The sequence below is a fragment of the Protopterus annectens genome, chromosome 8.part0, assembly GCF_019279795.1.
Source record: "Protopterus annectens isolate FY-2018-M chromosome 8.part0, PAN1.0, whole genome shotgun sequence".
In the NCBI taxonomy this organism is placed as follows: Eukaryota; Metazoa; Chordata; order Ceratodontiformes; family Protopteridae; genus Protopterus; species Protopterus annectens.
In genome coordinates this window covers 5874749-5890976 of record NC_056741.1, presented here as the reverse complement: position 1 = coordinate 5890976, position 16228 = coordinate 5874749, and positions in this window count along the sequence as shown.

The window sequence follows — 16228 nt, the reverse complement described above, 5'->3', positions numbered from 1 at the left end:
TAGGAAACATTGGGTGAAGATGCGTTGTACATGACTAATTCACCACTCACTGTTTGGGTGGTTGTAATCTCCTCATATAATGTTGTGTTTGATAGGACCTTTATACTTTCCACTGTTCTCCTGAATATTGGAGTGAGAGGTTCCTAAGACATGAGGCCATGAGCTGTAGCAGGCTACAATGTGATGGAGTAGCTTTGGCCAATGTTAGTTGCGTTACTTGCATGGTCTCCTAGGGGCCTCATGCTGTGCCACTAACCTGAAGTTAATGGTATCCATAAGGTAAATGGGTACACCCTTCCTTTTGTATTTCACTCATGGTTTTGGGTCCACAGGTGGGAGGAGGGATTGCCGAGTGTTTTACGTGGAGCATATCCAACAGCTCTGTGCTTCTGACATAGCTTCTCGTATGTTAAGCAGAGAACACCTCTGAGTAGAAATGATATGCAAAGGAATCATGGATGGAGCATTGGCTGAGATGAAGTCTGTGTATGGCATGTATTTCAGGCGTAATGCTCTTTGTGAGGTATTGCTGCTGGCCTTCCAGTTGTTGTAGTTGTCTTGTGAGGTACATAGCAGCAGTGGCAGTTGTACTCCTGTTATAGTTCTAGTGAGTGATGAGTTAGAGGGGAACATTAGTATTCTCTCCCTGGTGTCCTCTCTCTAGTGATGATGAGTAGAGGGGAACATTGTCCTCTTCTATTCTGCATGAGACACGTTTTTGCATGATGAGGTGTGTCACATAGGAGGGTTTCCTGACTACTGTGGAATGTGATTATCACCAGTTGTATCCACTGTCCACCTGTGACCCAAGGTCTCTTGTCACACTTTTGGTGTGAAGTATACTACCACCTCTGTTGTAGTTCTTGGCTACAGAGTTTTAACAAGGGGATGACAATGCACCTTTGGCATTGAGCTGAGAGCCCATGGCTTTGACAGCAGCCATCTGTCTCAGTGAGGCCCTTTTGTAGGATGTCCACATCTTTTTGTAAGTGTTTACAATATATGGCTCCTAGTTTGCAGTCCTCTGGAAACTTCAGCAGCCACAGAACCTGCCAGGTTAATGTTTACTTCAGGGGAGAGTAGATGGTACACAGCCTGGGACGTTATCTGGTCCCATGGCTGCTGTGATACTGGCTTTGGAGAGTGTTTATTACTTGTGTGGCCATGATGACAGCAACTTTGCAGTCTTCCATTATCGAGATGAGCTTTTTCATGGGTGAGAGGGGGGTAAAGTTAACAGTGATCCTATCTGCCAGGATGTTGGCAATATCAGTTGGCTCTGTACATTTACCGCCATTAAGCTGTAACTCAGAACAGATCTAAGTGTAACCATGACATGAACCTGTCTGTTGGGCAGAGATCTCCTGAGTAGACAGTATGCAACAGAGTACGGATTGGGCTACATTCAGTCTTGTTGCATGGGGCGACTATTTGAGGCCAGTAATCCTCTTGTTAAGGTACTTCATTGGTCTTTCTAGCTGCTGAACGTGCCTAGTCGGATTCATCGCAAGTGTGTCGTGGTACTCTCTGACAGGTCTGATGACTGCTGAGTAGTGGGAACCTCCTTTGACCTACATGCCCAGACCTTGACAGTTTGTGTGTACACATAGCATGATTTTCCAACCACTTTGTGAATGTATTTCTGGAAGTTGAGATGACTATCCACATTTGTCCATAGATCCCTTATTATCACATCCATATTTAGCCTACCTGTGTGAGCATGCCCGGTATGACCTTTCAGTGTGATGCTGAATGGAATCCACTACATTTGTTGGAGTGTGTGAGCACACCCGTTATAGACATTTATACTATATGTGTATGGAAAATCAATTGTATTTTTACAGCAGAGCTCACCTTTGTGTCATAGATCAACAGGGATCATGTTGTGCCTGCAGGGCTTCCATGCGACACTTTGCATAGACTTATCAACATTTCTACATACAGAGGTGACAGCTATTCTTTGTACATTTCTACCCGGGGGCATACCTGGTTGTTACTGTGGGTGTACATAGGATGTGGATTTCACCTGATACTTATACACATTTGCTATGCCTGCACTGCTATGTACAGGACACCATTTCAGTCTATACTGTTGCCTATCATAGTGGCTTGAGGCATACTACTGTACTACAGATGTTAGCATCCAATGCCATGTATATTACACTGTGACTTCATAGCCTACACAACCCACATCACACCACCTAGCCTGATGTTCTCTGTCTGCATAGGCATGTGGGGGAGGTTACCCATTTGCCTCTTTACGGGCATGATACTGTATTTCTTTGTGTTTGCATTAGTGTACAATTGTCCTGCTGTGTCTGTGCCACTGAAATGCTATTATGGCTCAGTGGTTCAGTACTGTGATTATAGTGCACAATATCTTGGGTTCAAGCCCTGACATTGCTTTTTATTTTCATGCTGGGCAGACCAGACTGCTTAAGGAACAGTAAAGCAGATATGAGCATGTTTAACTGTCTTTGGTCAACTTTGGCCAACCTTGGCCAACATTGCTCAACATTGCCCGATGTTGCGCTAGTTGGCACAAGCAATTTTAGTTACATATGCTATATATTGGTAAAAGCTGCTCAGCACTGCTTTATATTGCTTAGAGCATGGCAATCATGCCTCAGGTGGTGCTGCAGGGCTGACTATGTCAGGTGCACATACTACACTTCCTATACATGTTTGGAAACAGGTAGTGTCAAGTTAGGCATCCCTATTATTTTATGTGCGAGTCAGAGGAAGTTATCATTTCCAGAGTTCCTACTGAGCCAGTGTATGTGCTATGCGTTGCCTCTTTGCCAAGGCCAAGGCATGCTGGGCATGCCTCCTTCTGCCTACTGGGGCAGGCTCAGGTTTTCCTCCTCCGAGTCATGTTGTGCCTGTGCAGGCCTTGGCAATGGTGGGGGTGCTGTTTGGCCCTGCCCCATGCTGTTCCTGCTGCAGCTGTTTTCACAGGATCATATTGTGTAGCATGGCACATACCATGACAATTTGGGTACATGTAGTTGGTGAGTACTGCAAGGCTTCATCAGATGTGTCCAGGCAATGGAACCATGACTTGAGCATCCCAAACACACGCTCGATTACATTTCATGTTTGTGCATGTGCCTCATTATGGAGTTCTTGTTCAGGTGTGTGTGCATTTCTGATGGGTGTCATCAGCCACAGCTCCAGTGCGTAGGTGACCGTCAGGGATGTCCCCATCGGCAAATGTCTGGTACAGCTGTGACAGATGCCAGATATGGGAATCATGGTAGCTTCCAGGGCAGCCAGCACACACATTCAGTATTATGCCCTGGGCATCACACATGACCTGGCAGTTGATGGAGTAGAAGCTCTTGCGGTTGATGTAGGCACTACCCCGCTCTCCGGCTGGTGCTTTGATGTGTATGTGCATGCAGTCAATTGCACCTACTACCTCAGGGTATTCCGCTATTTGATGGAAGAGACGCATGTTGCTGGCCAATACCTCACAGGAATTGGGGAAATATACATGATCATTGACATGTGCTGACATGGCATTCAGGAACTGGTGCAGTAGCCTGGTTGCTGATGCCTGTGAAATCCCCATCATATCACCAGTTGGTCACTGGAAGGTACCTGTTGCTAGTATTCTTAGGCCAACACATACCTTGGTTTCCACTGGGATGGGTTCCTGTTGGTTCTGTGTGTGAGGCGTGGCCTGCACAGCTCAACAATTTGCTGCAGGAGCTCTCTGTCCACTCTATAGCACTCCACTATCTCCAGCTCATGTAGCCCCTGGTAGGTTACCCTGGGTCTATACACTCTTCTCTGTCTCCTCACTAGCACTCCACTATCTCCAGCTCATGTAGCCCCTGGTAGGTTACCCTGGGTCTATACACTCTTCTCTGTCTCCTCACTGTGGGTTGCTCAGCAGCATTTGCAATGGCACCACCCTCAGCAGCTTGCACATGTCACCTTATAATAGCAATGGCAGCCCCTAACATTTTTCTGTCTCAGTTAGGCTTTTTAAGTTTTCACTTCTCTTTGTAGACTGCAGTGTTGCAGTGTTTCTGAGAAAAACATGGGGGAATGTTATTTGCAGAGTTTTAAGTGCTGGGCTAGTGTACTGCCTGTGTAATTGGCTGATTCTGATTCATTTCACATGGCAGCTCTGCTAGTTCTCCTTAGTTAACTTCCTACTACTTCCTTTCCTTAATTTCCCATTTCTGTTTCCACAGGGGGCATCACCACGCAGGCAAGCACAAACACGCACACATGAGCACACACGCGTGCACACAGCCTTACACTGGCTTACACGGGCTTAGGCGGGTGCACATTCATGCATACAGACTTAGATGGCCTTACACAGGCTTACACGGGCGCACACAGGCTTAGACGGGTTTACAGGCACACGCACACGTGTGCACACAGTGTAAGCAGCTTTGCAAGAAACTTCAGTGATAGCCACAGCGTACACCTTCGGTTTCTTGGTTTCAGTTTAGACAACTGTAGACACGCCTCTTCCAGTCCTGAGTAACTCACAGCAACCACATGCCACTGTGCTCCAAAAAGCTTAAAGTCTTTTTGATACATACCCCCTCATGATGTCACCTATCCTCTACTCTGTTACTCCCCTAATCCTACTCTTACACTCTAGGGACATGGTTCACATAGCAGGGAAATTTAGGATTCACTATCCTTATACTCATTTGCATTGGATTGCCTACTAATGCTTGGTTACATCTCTCAGACTGAGCTTCCCCCCTTAGCAACCACTACTCAGTAGCCATGTTGTCTTCAGCCTGCCATTCACCTGCATGGCAGATGAATATTGTGAATAAAATACCTATTTGTGGCTTTTATTTATTTATTTTTTTAGGGATTTTAGAGCACCGCACATTTGCGCGGCACTGCGCTATGCTTAAACATCGGACATCGAGGGAAAAAAAAAGGTTATTTTTTTATTATTTTGCAATGGATAAAAATGCCAATGGCCATATATTTGGCCATTGGCATGCTTCCTCAACTGGATGCATCCTTTATTTGGAGCTGTCATAGCTCCGTTTTGCTATTTGCAGAATGGTACTCAGTTGCCAACCGAGTATATTTCTGCAAACAACACTACTCTTACTCGGACAGATTAGTGTTTCCTGGATCACAAATTTACCTCATTTGCATAGCTTTCAGCAGCAAATTAGGTAATTTGCATAAACTAACACTGTCCGTGCAAGAGTCGTTTTAGGAGTTCTCTTGCACGCCCCTGCCGGCTGTTCCTGGATCGCTTGGCAGACATGTTGGCTGGATGGAGTCTTACTCTACTCTTGGACTCTGTGCAAGTCTTTGTGAATCTGGCCCATTATGTCTGCATTCTTTATCGTGATCATGATACAGTGGAGTTAGGAAATTAACTTTTACCCACTGTAATGTGATCTCAGAGTTGGTCTATTTAATTTCCGGGGGCTGTGGGGGCAGAGCCCCCCACATGGGGGGGGGGGTGCAGACGGGCTTGCCTCCCTGCAGAAACATAGTAAAAAGTGTGTTTGTTAGTTTGGTGTCATTATATGTGGAGGAGGATGTTATTTTCATGTGATTTGTAGTGCTCACTGTTGTGATGCACATTTTAGATGTTATGACATTCGATGTTATGGGTTTTAGATGTTATGGTTTCGATGTTATGATTTTAGATGTTATGGGTTTTAGATGTTTTGAAGGGGAACCTGTAACTTTGATATATAAGTATCCTTTTAAACTGTCCCATAAATATATCATAGACGTGTTTTCATATAACTGCTAAGTATAAAGTTTTAATTTCTTTTAGAAAGTATTCCTTGAAATCTTTCAAATTAGCTATATAATCAGGTATGCATTTTATAGGATTACTATGGTTTTGTTTTAAAGATAATTCAAAAGTTATAGTGTTATGGTCTGTGAATGAACATGTTATAACCTTAACCTTATCTAATCTATTTATTAAGTCAGTGGATATGTAAACTCTGTCAATTCTAGCCTGAGTTCCATGCCTATGTAAATAATGAGTAATAAAAAGTAAATCTGGATCTGAAAAATCATGTATATCTCTGATTTGAATTAAATCAATTTTTTTTAATTCCTTGGCAGGTTGAAATATTCTTTTCTTTCTACTGGAATTAGAATCCTCATATTTTAATATTCAAAGTCCCCTCCTAGTACAATACCGCCTCTTGTAATATGAACAACTTGGCACAAATGTTGTTTAACAGTCCTAATTCCTATTCCAGGAAACCAATACAAATTGATAAAGGTATAATATTTTCTATTAATTTTTAATGTTACAGAATATAATAAATCTTTATCATCTTTATAAGATCTAACTATCTTGGGAATAGGTATTGTATGTTTCATAATATTACTACCCCTCTTTTTTCTGATTATGATGAGAGCTAGATTATACAGTGTGTGTTTTAGTATTAAGTCTATCAATGCCAGTTTATAATAAATTAGTCTCTTGCAAAAAAAAAAAAAATCTGAGAATTAAAAAGTCTCAAAAATGTATTTAAATTCCCTCTCTTGCAACCATTGTTTAAGCCATTGATGTGCAAGGATATGCATTTAACACAAGACATGAAGCTGAAGTAGTGATTTTACAGAAAGATTTTTTATAAATTCCAAATAGTAAATATATCTTTGAATCAGTTCCCTAGCTATATCTAACTCATACAAAAGTATATATTCAGTAATAAATGAACTGCTGTGTATAGATGTAAAGTAGTAGTAGACACTCAAAGTTATAAAATATTTTCATTAAATGTAAACATTTATTTATAGAGTCCTTCAAACCCAACATGGAGTCTAAAACTACTTGCTTGAGTAGTCCAACTGACCAAACATTTACACCCATCCAAAAGTAACAATTATATGAGCCCAACATCCTCTATGCTATAATTATAATATTGTCTATTACATACAATATAAACCATAATATAAATTAAAAATGCTGTCTATATTAGTTGTGAGAACTAAAGAATGTTAACAACAATTTTAGTTGTATACATACATAACATCCTACTCATAAAGATAAACAATTTGTAAGTAATAAATAAAAGAAAGAAAGTTTGTGTCCATAAACCTTATATGGGATTTTCTAAAATATTAATTGTTAAACACTGTAAAATAGAAAATATGTAATTATAATAGCTTCAGTATTTACAATTAGAGTACTTTTATTATCTACTCAATGTAATAGTTATGTTCCTTATGTCGATTATTTAATCTATATAAAGTGGGCTAGCATGTTTGTATATTTTACATTATAGAAACTTTTTAAGTTCTGACTAATACAAAAAATGTTAGCACAGCATATTCATAAATAACATTATGTTTATATTTGCAGACAATAGACTTGAACAGTTTGTATGTATTTGTATTCAAAGAAGCAGTTGGTAACCAGCTGCTCTAATATGCTTAAGCTTTTTATAATGTCATAGACTAAGTATTCCCAACAGTGTATTTTCTATAAAACATTGAATGTTTATACCTTTGTTAATGTAAGCTATAGCTTACCCCTATTTCAAGTGAAACAATATTTCTTCAAAAGTATCATTTAAAATTGAATAAATGCTACTGTGCCTTTAAGTCTAAAAAATCTTACAGTCATACAGACTGCAGCATCAGATGCAAAGACCACACAAGACTAGTTATGGTCAACTGATATTCACAAAGAAATTAAAGCCCATTATAAGACTTTAACAAGCATGTGACCTTAGCGGGAATAGTAAAACAAAAGAATCGGGAAGGGAAAACATTAAGCTTCAACTTACTTTATAAAGTAAGTTCTCGTGCTAACTGCTTGGAGAATTAGTTAAAGCCATTAAGTCCCAACTGCCACTAATACAAATCAGCATGCTTGCTTGGTTGTAGAAATTTCAGCCTTCACAGTCATCACACAAGACAACCAACACCACTGTTCACCAATATAATGAAACAATGAGAGTCCAACCATATATGTTGCCACATCAAAAAAAAAAAACAAGCAGAAACACAAAAGGAAAAAGCAGGAAGCCAAAAGTAATCCCCAACACATGTAATTAATGCTTCCCAAACTTAGCTTAGAGTATTTGGATTTGAAGTTCAGTAGTGTTACATTAATATAGTGATAAATGTTTCATTTTAGGAGGTACCCATTACCATTTCAAACTTTAAAACTTCAGCTTGGCCAGCTAAGAACTTGGTTATATTCAACTGGACGTATAAGAGAATTTAAGTACCTTTATCTGCACTTTTTTTTAAAAAAAAAATACAGTATTATACAGTATTTAATTTGATTTAAACTGTGTATGAAGGAGTGTTGAAGGAATTTTTAACTGAAGTTATTCTGCTCTTCAGTAACTTGAACTGAAGCTAGTGTTGGCTGAATTTTGTTATTTGCTAGTAATTACAGGTGTGGGGGTAGCCACATTCTTTGATTTCCTGTCCTTGCATATTTAAACTGGTGCATGTGAAATAATTCCTGCTTTAAAACTTCAGCTTGGCCAGCTAAGAACTTGGTTATATTCAACTGGACGTATAAGAGAATTTAAGTACCTTTATCTGCACTTTTTTTTTAAAAAAAAAATACAGTATTATACAGTATTTAATTTGATTTAAACTGTGTATGAAGGAGTGTTGAAGGAATTTTTACTGAAGTTATTCTGCTCTTCAGTAACTTGAACTGAAGCTAGTGTTGGCTGAATTTTATTATTTGCTAGTAATTACAGGTGTGGGGGTAGCCACATTCTTTGATTTCCTGTCCTTGCATATTTAAACTGGTGCATGTGAAATAATTCCTGCTTTAAAACTTCAGCTTGGCCAGCTAAGAACTTGGTTATATTCAACTGGACGTATAAGAGAATTTAAGTACCTTTATCTGCACTTTTTTTAAAAAAATACAGTATTATACAGTATTTAATTTGATTTAAACTGTGTATGAAGGAGTGTTGAAGGAATTTTAACTGAAGTTATTCTGCTCTTCAGTAACTTGAACTGAAGCTAGTGTTGGCTGAATTTAGTTATTTGCTAGTAATTACAGGTGTGGGGGTAGCCACATTCTTTGATTTCCTGTCCTTGCATATTTAAACTGGTGCATGTGAAATAATTCCTGCTTTAAAACTTCAGCTTGGCCAGCTAAGAACTTGGTTATATTCAACTGGACGTATAAGAGAATTTAAGTACCTTTATCTGCACTTTTTAAAAAAAATACAGTATTATACAGTATTTAATTTGATTTAAACTGTGTATGAAGGAGTGTTGAAGGAATTTTAACTGAAGTTATTCTGCTCTTCAGTAACTTGAAATGAAGCTAGTGTTGGCTGAATTTTGTTATTGCTAGTAATTACAGGTGTGGGGTAGCCACATTCTTTGATTTCCTGTCCTTGCATATTTAAACTGGTGCATGTGAAATAATTCCTGCTTTAAAACTTCAGCTTGGCCAGCTAAGAACTTGGTTATATTCAACTGGACGTATAAGAGAATTTAAGTACCTTTATCTGCACTTTTTTTAAAAAAAATACAGTATTATACAGTATTTAATTTGATTTAAACTGTGTATGAAGGAGTGTTGAAGGAATTTTTAACTGAAGTTATTCTGCTCTTCAGTAACAAACTGAAGCTAGTGTTGGCTGAATTTTGTTATTGCTAGTAATTACAGGTGTGGGGGTAGCCACATTCTTTGATTTCCTGTCCTTGCATATTTAAACTGGTGCATGTGAAATAATTCCTGCTTTAAAACTTCAGCTTGGCCAGCTAAGAACTTGGTTATATTCAACTGGACGTATAAGAGAATTTAAGTACCTTTATCTGCACTTTTTAAAAAAAAAATACAGTATTATACAGTATTTAATTTGATTTAAACTGTGTATGAAGGAGTGTTGAAGGAATTTTAACTGAAGTTATTCTGCTCTTCAGTAACTTGAACTGAAGCTAGTGTTGGCTGAATTTTGTTATTTGCTAGTAATTACAGGTGTGGGGGTAGCCACATTCTTTGATTTTCTGTCCTTGCATATTTAAACTGGTGCATGTGAAATAATTCCTGCTTTAAAACTTCAGCTTGGCCAGCTAAGAACTTGGTTATATTCAACTGGACGTATAAGAGAATTTAAGTACCTTTATCTGCACTTTTTTAAAAAAAAATACAGTATTATACAGTATTTAATTTGATTTAAACTGTGTATGAAGGAGTGTTGAAGGAATTTTTAACTGAAGTTATTCTGCTCTTCAGTAACTTGAACTGAAGCTAGTGTTGGCTGAATTTTGTTATTTGCTAGTAATTACAGGTGCAGGGGTAGCCACATTCTTTGATTTCCTGTCCTTGCATATTTAAACTGGTGCATGTGAAACAATTCCTGCTTTAAAACTTCAGCTTGGCCAGCTAAGAACTTGGTTATATTCAACTGGACATATAAGAGAATTTAAGTACCTTTATCTGCACTTTTTTTTAAAAAAAAATACAGTATTATACAGTATTTAATTTGATTTAAACTGTGTATGAAGGAGTGTTGAAGGAATTTTTAACTGAAGTTATTCTGCTCTTCAGTTATCTTAGTGGCATTGAAACTGCCCGCCCCTCAGCCTGCCTCTGGGCCCATCTCATTTGCTCACTCAACTGAGTGCAGTGAGATCATATTCTGATTTCAGGCACTCCTACTGTGTACAAAGAGAGCATCTGGGAAATAGAAAAAAAATTAAGCTTATTTCCTGCCTTTCTTGTTAAGTGGTACAGACTATTTGTAGGCTTCTGTGCTCCATAGTCCTTCTATGTTTGAGGAAGCCTTCTAGCTTGTTTTTTTTTTCTTATAACTAGCCAGTTTTCTAGTTTCAGCACTCAAATCTGTTTCTTTGATCTCAGCACTTGTTCAGAAAAAAAAAAAAAAAATTCATCTGCTTTTACTGTACTTGTGTTTTTACCTACCTCTTTTTACTTTTGCATCATCTTAAAATACTCAATTGTATTTATTACTGCTTGGTGTAACTCATTCTAAGCCTTTTGGTTTAAACACTTGGGCTTCGGACCAGTTAGTTGTTTTGCACTGAGAGGGTTTGTGGTCTGCACTGTTGTGGCAGAACAGGTAGCTTACATCCTTCTAGGTTGAAAACTGCTGATTGAGGGCTCTGTGTCTGTTATTCTAAAAGTGTATTAATTCTGGTTTAAGCACTTGGGCTTTCAAGCCAGTTATTTTACATTAAGAGGGTTCGTGGTCTGCACTCTTGTAGGAGGAGAGGCTGGACTCTGCCCTTCTGAGCTGGGAATTTCTGGTTAAAGGCTTATAGTGCATGCATATCTGAACTGTTTCTTACTGAAGTTGGTGCCTTGTTTGCTGTGGCATAGACTGGATTCGGGCCTGCTGGATCTAGCTTTGTTTGTGTAACTTGAGCACTAATCCAGACATTCTCTAAAGTATTCAATGGTATTTATTACTGCTTGGTTGTAACTTGATTAAAGTGTAGCTATCATTCAAGTCTTTTGGATTAAGCACTTGGGCTTCAGACCAGTTGTTTTACATTAGGAAGGTTTGTGGCAAGCACTGTGGTGGCAGGACAGGTAGCTTTCATCCTTCTAAGTTGGGAACTGCTGATTGAGAGCCCAGTGTCCAAGTGTATTAGTTCTGGTTTAGGCACTTGGGCTTCAGGCCAGTTATTTTACATTAAGAAGGTTCGTGGTCTGCACTCTTGTGGGAGAAGAGGCTGGACTCTGCCCTTCTGAGCTGGGAATTTCTGGTTAAAGGTTTATAGTGCCTGAATATTTGAACTGTATCTTACTGAAATTGGTTCACCTTGTTTGCTCTAGCATAGACTAGATCCAGGCCTGCTGAATCTAGCTTTGTTTATATGCTTGTTGTTTGTTTGCTTGTTATTTCCCTGGAAGCTAATTCCACATAATCGCAACTTCTCAGCTTCTGTGGATCACTAGTGATATCTGCATTGCTTACTGTACTTATTTCCTTGTTTCACTTGAAAGAAAGTTACTGTTTGTCGTTTTGCATTTAGTTACTTGTAACACATTGCACTCAAGTTACCTGGCACTTGCTCACTAAAGCAATTATATAAGTCAGCACTAAAATTAAAAGCACTACACCCTCACTCCCCACTGGCCCTTGTTTTCAATTAAGGATTTCCCAATATTATTCTAGCATGTCCAAAGGTCAGTTGTCAATCTCCTCCGGTCCAGCTGGTGAATCTGGGAATCTTGAGGCAATGTTATAACTGCCTCATGTACACAGACAACCCTCTCCTCCTCCCACATAACACAAATACTTGAGAGATGCAGCTATTTAGCCAAACTGGAGGCTGAGCTCTCTCAACTCAGGACTGCAAGACCAGACAGGAGGAGAAGGCAACTACACACACCACAAAACCAGCCTCACATAATGCTACCACTCCACTGAATCAAACACATAAACACACAAAGACATACTCGGGAGGCTCTGAGTAAAATTTACCTAAACAGCAGAGGCCTCCAAAGCAGACACCCAAACAACTGCTACCTCAAGACACCCCACAAGCAACACATAAACCACAAAAGCAGTGTGCAAAGCAGTCACAGCCCTTAAGGCCAAATACAACACCAAACATACTTGTCATAGGTGACTCCATAGTCAGACACACTGACGTCCCACTCCTTGGAACCAGGCTGAACAAGGAGAGGGTCACAGTAAGCTGCCTATTAACGCTCGAATCCGCCACATAACAGAAGCACTCTGGTCACTCCACGGCAAGTACAAATATGACACAGTCATTGTCCATGCTGGTGTGAACGACCTGAGACGTACCTCCTTGGACTACATGAAAAGAGACGTAGAGGAGCTTCTGATTATGTAGCCCAGGCAGGTATGACCCTAACCCTGAGCAGTATCCTTCCTTCACCAAGAATGATGCCACAATATAGAGAACAAGATGATCAGCTTTAACAATTGGCTTAATGTCTGGTGTCATTCAAAGGGGATCCAGTGTCTGTCTGCCTGGATGACATGCTTGACAAGCCACGCTGCTTCGCAAGGGACGCCTTGCACCTATCACCCCTGGGATTCCAGATATTGGCTAAGGCTCTTGCCACCCCCATAGTGCCTTTTTTAGGCAAGGCTCAAATTCTAAACCTACCACCCTAGAAAACAAAAATGGGAAGAAACTGAGGGTAATGCTGCTCAATGCCAGAAGTCTACATCTCAAAATGCACGCAATCGAGGCCCTTCTCAGTATGGAGAACATCGATGTCTGTGCTGTAACTGAAACCTGGTTCAAGGCTCCTGAGAGCACCTCGCACTATTAGGTTTTTACCTCATATCATGCGTTCCGTCCCAAAACCCGGACCACACACCACAAAAGGAGGGGTATCCATATTCATAAAGGATACCCACACCTCAGGTTGGTAACAGCCACGAAGCTTGGAAACCATCCAGGTGCAACTAACCATAGGCAAAACTGCTCTACAAATTGTAGCATGCTACAGGCCACCCTCTCAAACTCAGGAACCCCACACAGCCTTCCTGAAGACACTGGAGGGTGTAAATGTATTCCAAACACCATCATATTGGGTGACTTCAAGTACCCTAATATAGACTGGGAACATTACTCAAGCCCTAACTTTCTAGCCCAACGGTTCCTGGAGTTCATAAATTCAAATGCTGCATGGAACAGCTAGTCACTGTTCCACGAGAGGAGAAAATATACTAGATCTCATTGTCACAAACATGGGGACAAAATGCTCACACCGAAAAGTATATCCCTCATTGGTGAGATCTGATCATAAACTAATCTCACTGAAATCCACATCCCCCACCCCAAACAAAAAAGACCATAGTGACGAACTTCTCTAAAGCAAACTTAACACTACTGAAGACAGGTGTCGAATCCTTCAAGGCCCCTGAGCCAGAGAAACCACAACCCAAGCTGTGGAAGCCCTTACAAATGCCTTCTATGAACACCTCAGGACTGCATGGATCAGGGAATCGCAAATAAAACTAAGACTCTTTCCACAAAGACAAACGTCCAGTCTGGTGGACCCCAGCCATTAACAAACTTTACAATAAGAGGAGAAAGCTATTACATGATAGAACAAAATCCATAAAGGGAAGTCACCCTGATCATTATTAGTAAAAAATACGAGCACTCATAAAATCAACTAAGGCTAATTTTGAGAGAAAAATTGCCATGGATTCAAAGGACAATCATAAGGCCTTTTCAGCTATGTTAAGAACCTGGATTAAACTCCCAGATATGCTCCAGAATTAGTCCAAAATGATACAAAAATCACGAACCAACAGACATTGCCAACATACTGGCAGACAGGTTCAGTGCAAACTTCACCCCTCTCCCCCTAAAGGAGAGATAACTATCCCAGCCGAGTGTAGCCTCCGGACATCCTTCAAATGCGAGGTGAAAGCTGCTCTCTCTAAAGCTAAAAACACAGCATCAATGGGACGGATGGTGTCCCCGGCTGTGTGCTACCGCGAGCTAAATGAGAATTAAACCGCACATAAGGCAGCTGTTTAATCTCAGCCTTACCACAGGATACGTGCCCAAGGAGTGGGCGTCACGGCAACTGTGGTCCCACTCCACAAAGCAAGAAGGCGCCTCACGGACCTAGTAATTACCACCCCATAAGCTTAACAAGTCTAGTCTGCAAAGCTATGGAGAGGATCATAATGGAGCTCATAAACAAAGATATAGGGGACTTGCAGACATTGGACCCGACCCAGTTTAACTTGTCAAGGGAAGATCATGCCTTTGAACTTGGTGACTAGCGAAACAGTCACAAGGCCATTGATGAGGGAAAGGCAGTCATACAGCCTACCTTGACCTTGCAAAGGCTTTCGACACAATACCCCACTCGAGTATTGTAGAAAACTTACCAGCTTAAATGTAAACCCATATGTCACAAGATGGGTTGCAAACTGGCTTAAGGACAGAACCCACAGGGTTAGAGTTGCTGGCTGTGTCAGACTCCAAGCCGGTCACAAGTGGTGTCCCACAGGGCTCGGTCCTTGGCCCCCTGTCATTTGGCATCTACTTCTCAGAAGTACAGGCCAACATGGGAGGACTTTTGCACAAAGTTTGCAGATGACTGCAAACTGGGCACCATAGTGGAAAGTGCATCGGACACGGATAACCTTCAGAGAGGACACACAGAAACAGATAACTGTTGCCAAAGCCATGGCCTGAAGTTAAACGCCAAAAAATGTATAGTCATACCGCCAGGGCTTCGAAACAAGGTAGCCCCAAGCTACCATATAGGTGGCAATCCACTAAGCACAGAAGAGGTTATCAGGGACCTAAATTTGGGGACCCAGGTTGACAGTGGCCTTCTTTTGACACTCACATTGCTAAAGTGGTTAGAAAGACCTTCTACTGCCCACCTGATCATGAAGGATTCACATCCAGATCTAGTGAGGTCATTGTTCTGTACTCTTCACTTATCAGACCAATGATCGAGTACAATGCCCCATTCGGATGTATCTCACCCGACATCTGCAGCTTAAATTGGAGAGACCCCTAAAAGTTCCTCACCAAAAAGGATAAGTGGGACTCCAAAAATCTGTGCATATGCTGCCAGATTTGAAGAAAACTCCAGCTCTATTCAGTCGCATACCGTCTGGCTCACAGAGGGGTGACATGTGCCTGATGATACAAGGCCATGTCCACATACACCCGGAATTAATGGACATGCTCCACCTCGCTAAAAATCCAAATCCACCAAACCACTAGAGCAAGCTGACTTAAACATACTTGCACGGATATACCATGGGACGGGCTGGAGGGATGGATTTACTTTCACTCAGAGACTCCCCTTATCGCTGTGGAATAAAAATCCCAGTCCATGTGGGAGGCTTAGAGCACCTCGGGCTGACTCTGTTCAAGAGAAATCTAGACCTGTGGATGGGAGATCGAGGTTTACCCTGGAATCATACCTGTGTCACTGCAAGGACAGAGGCACAACAAACTAATGGGCACAGTATTTTTCTGATATAAGGGAATTGGCGTAAGTTGCCACAAAAGAAATTTGGGCTAGGCTGATAAATGCCTTAGGGCAGATAGCCTAGTATAAACCTATGAACCTATGAACCTATTTCAGAGAGGATCACAGAAAGAGGCCAGACATACATTATCTGCAGGCTGTGAGTATTTTTTACCAGAATCAAAACAAAAACAGCCAATGGAGATCTTCCATTTTTTTTGGTTTTGTAAAAATAAACCAAAATTGTTAAAAAATAAAAAATTTTAATTTTTAAAAAACCCCACCAAAATTTTTATTTTA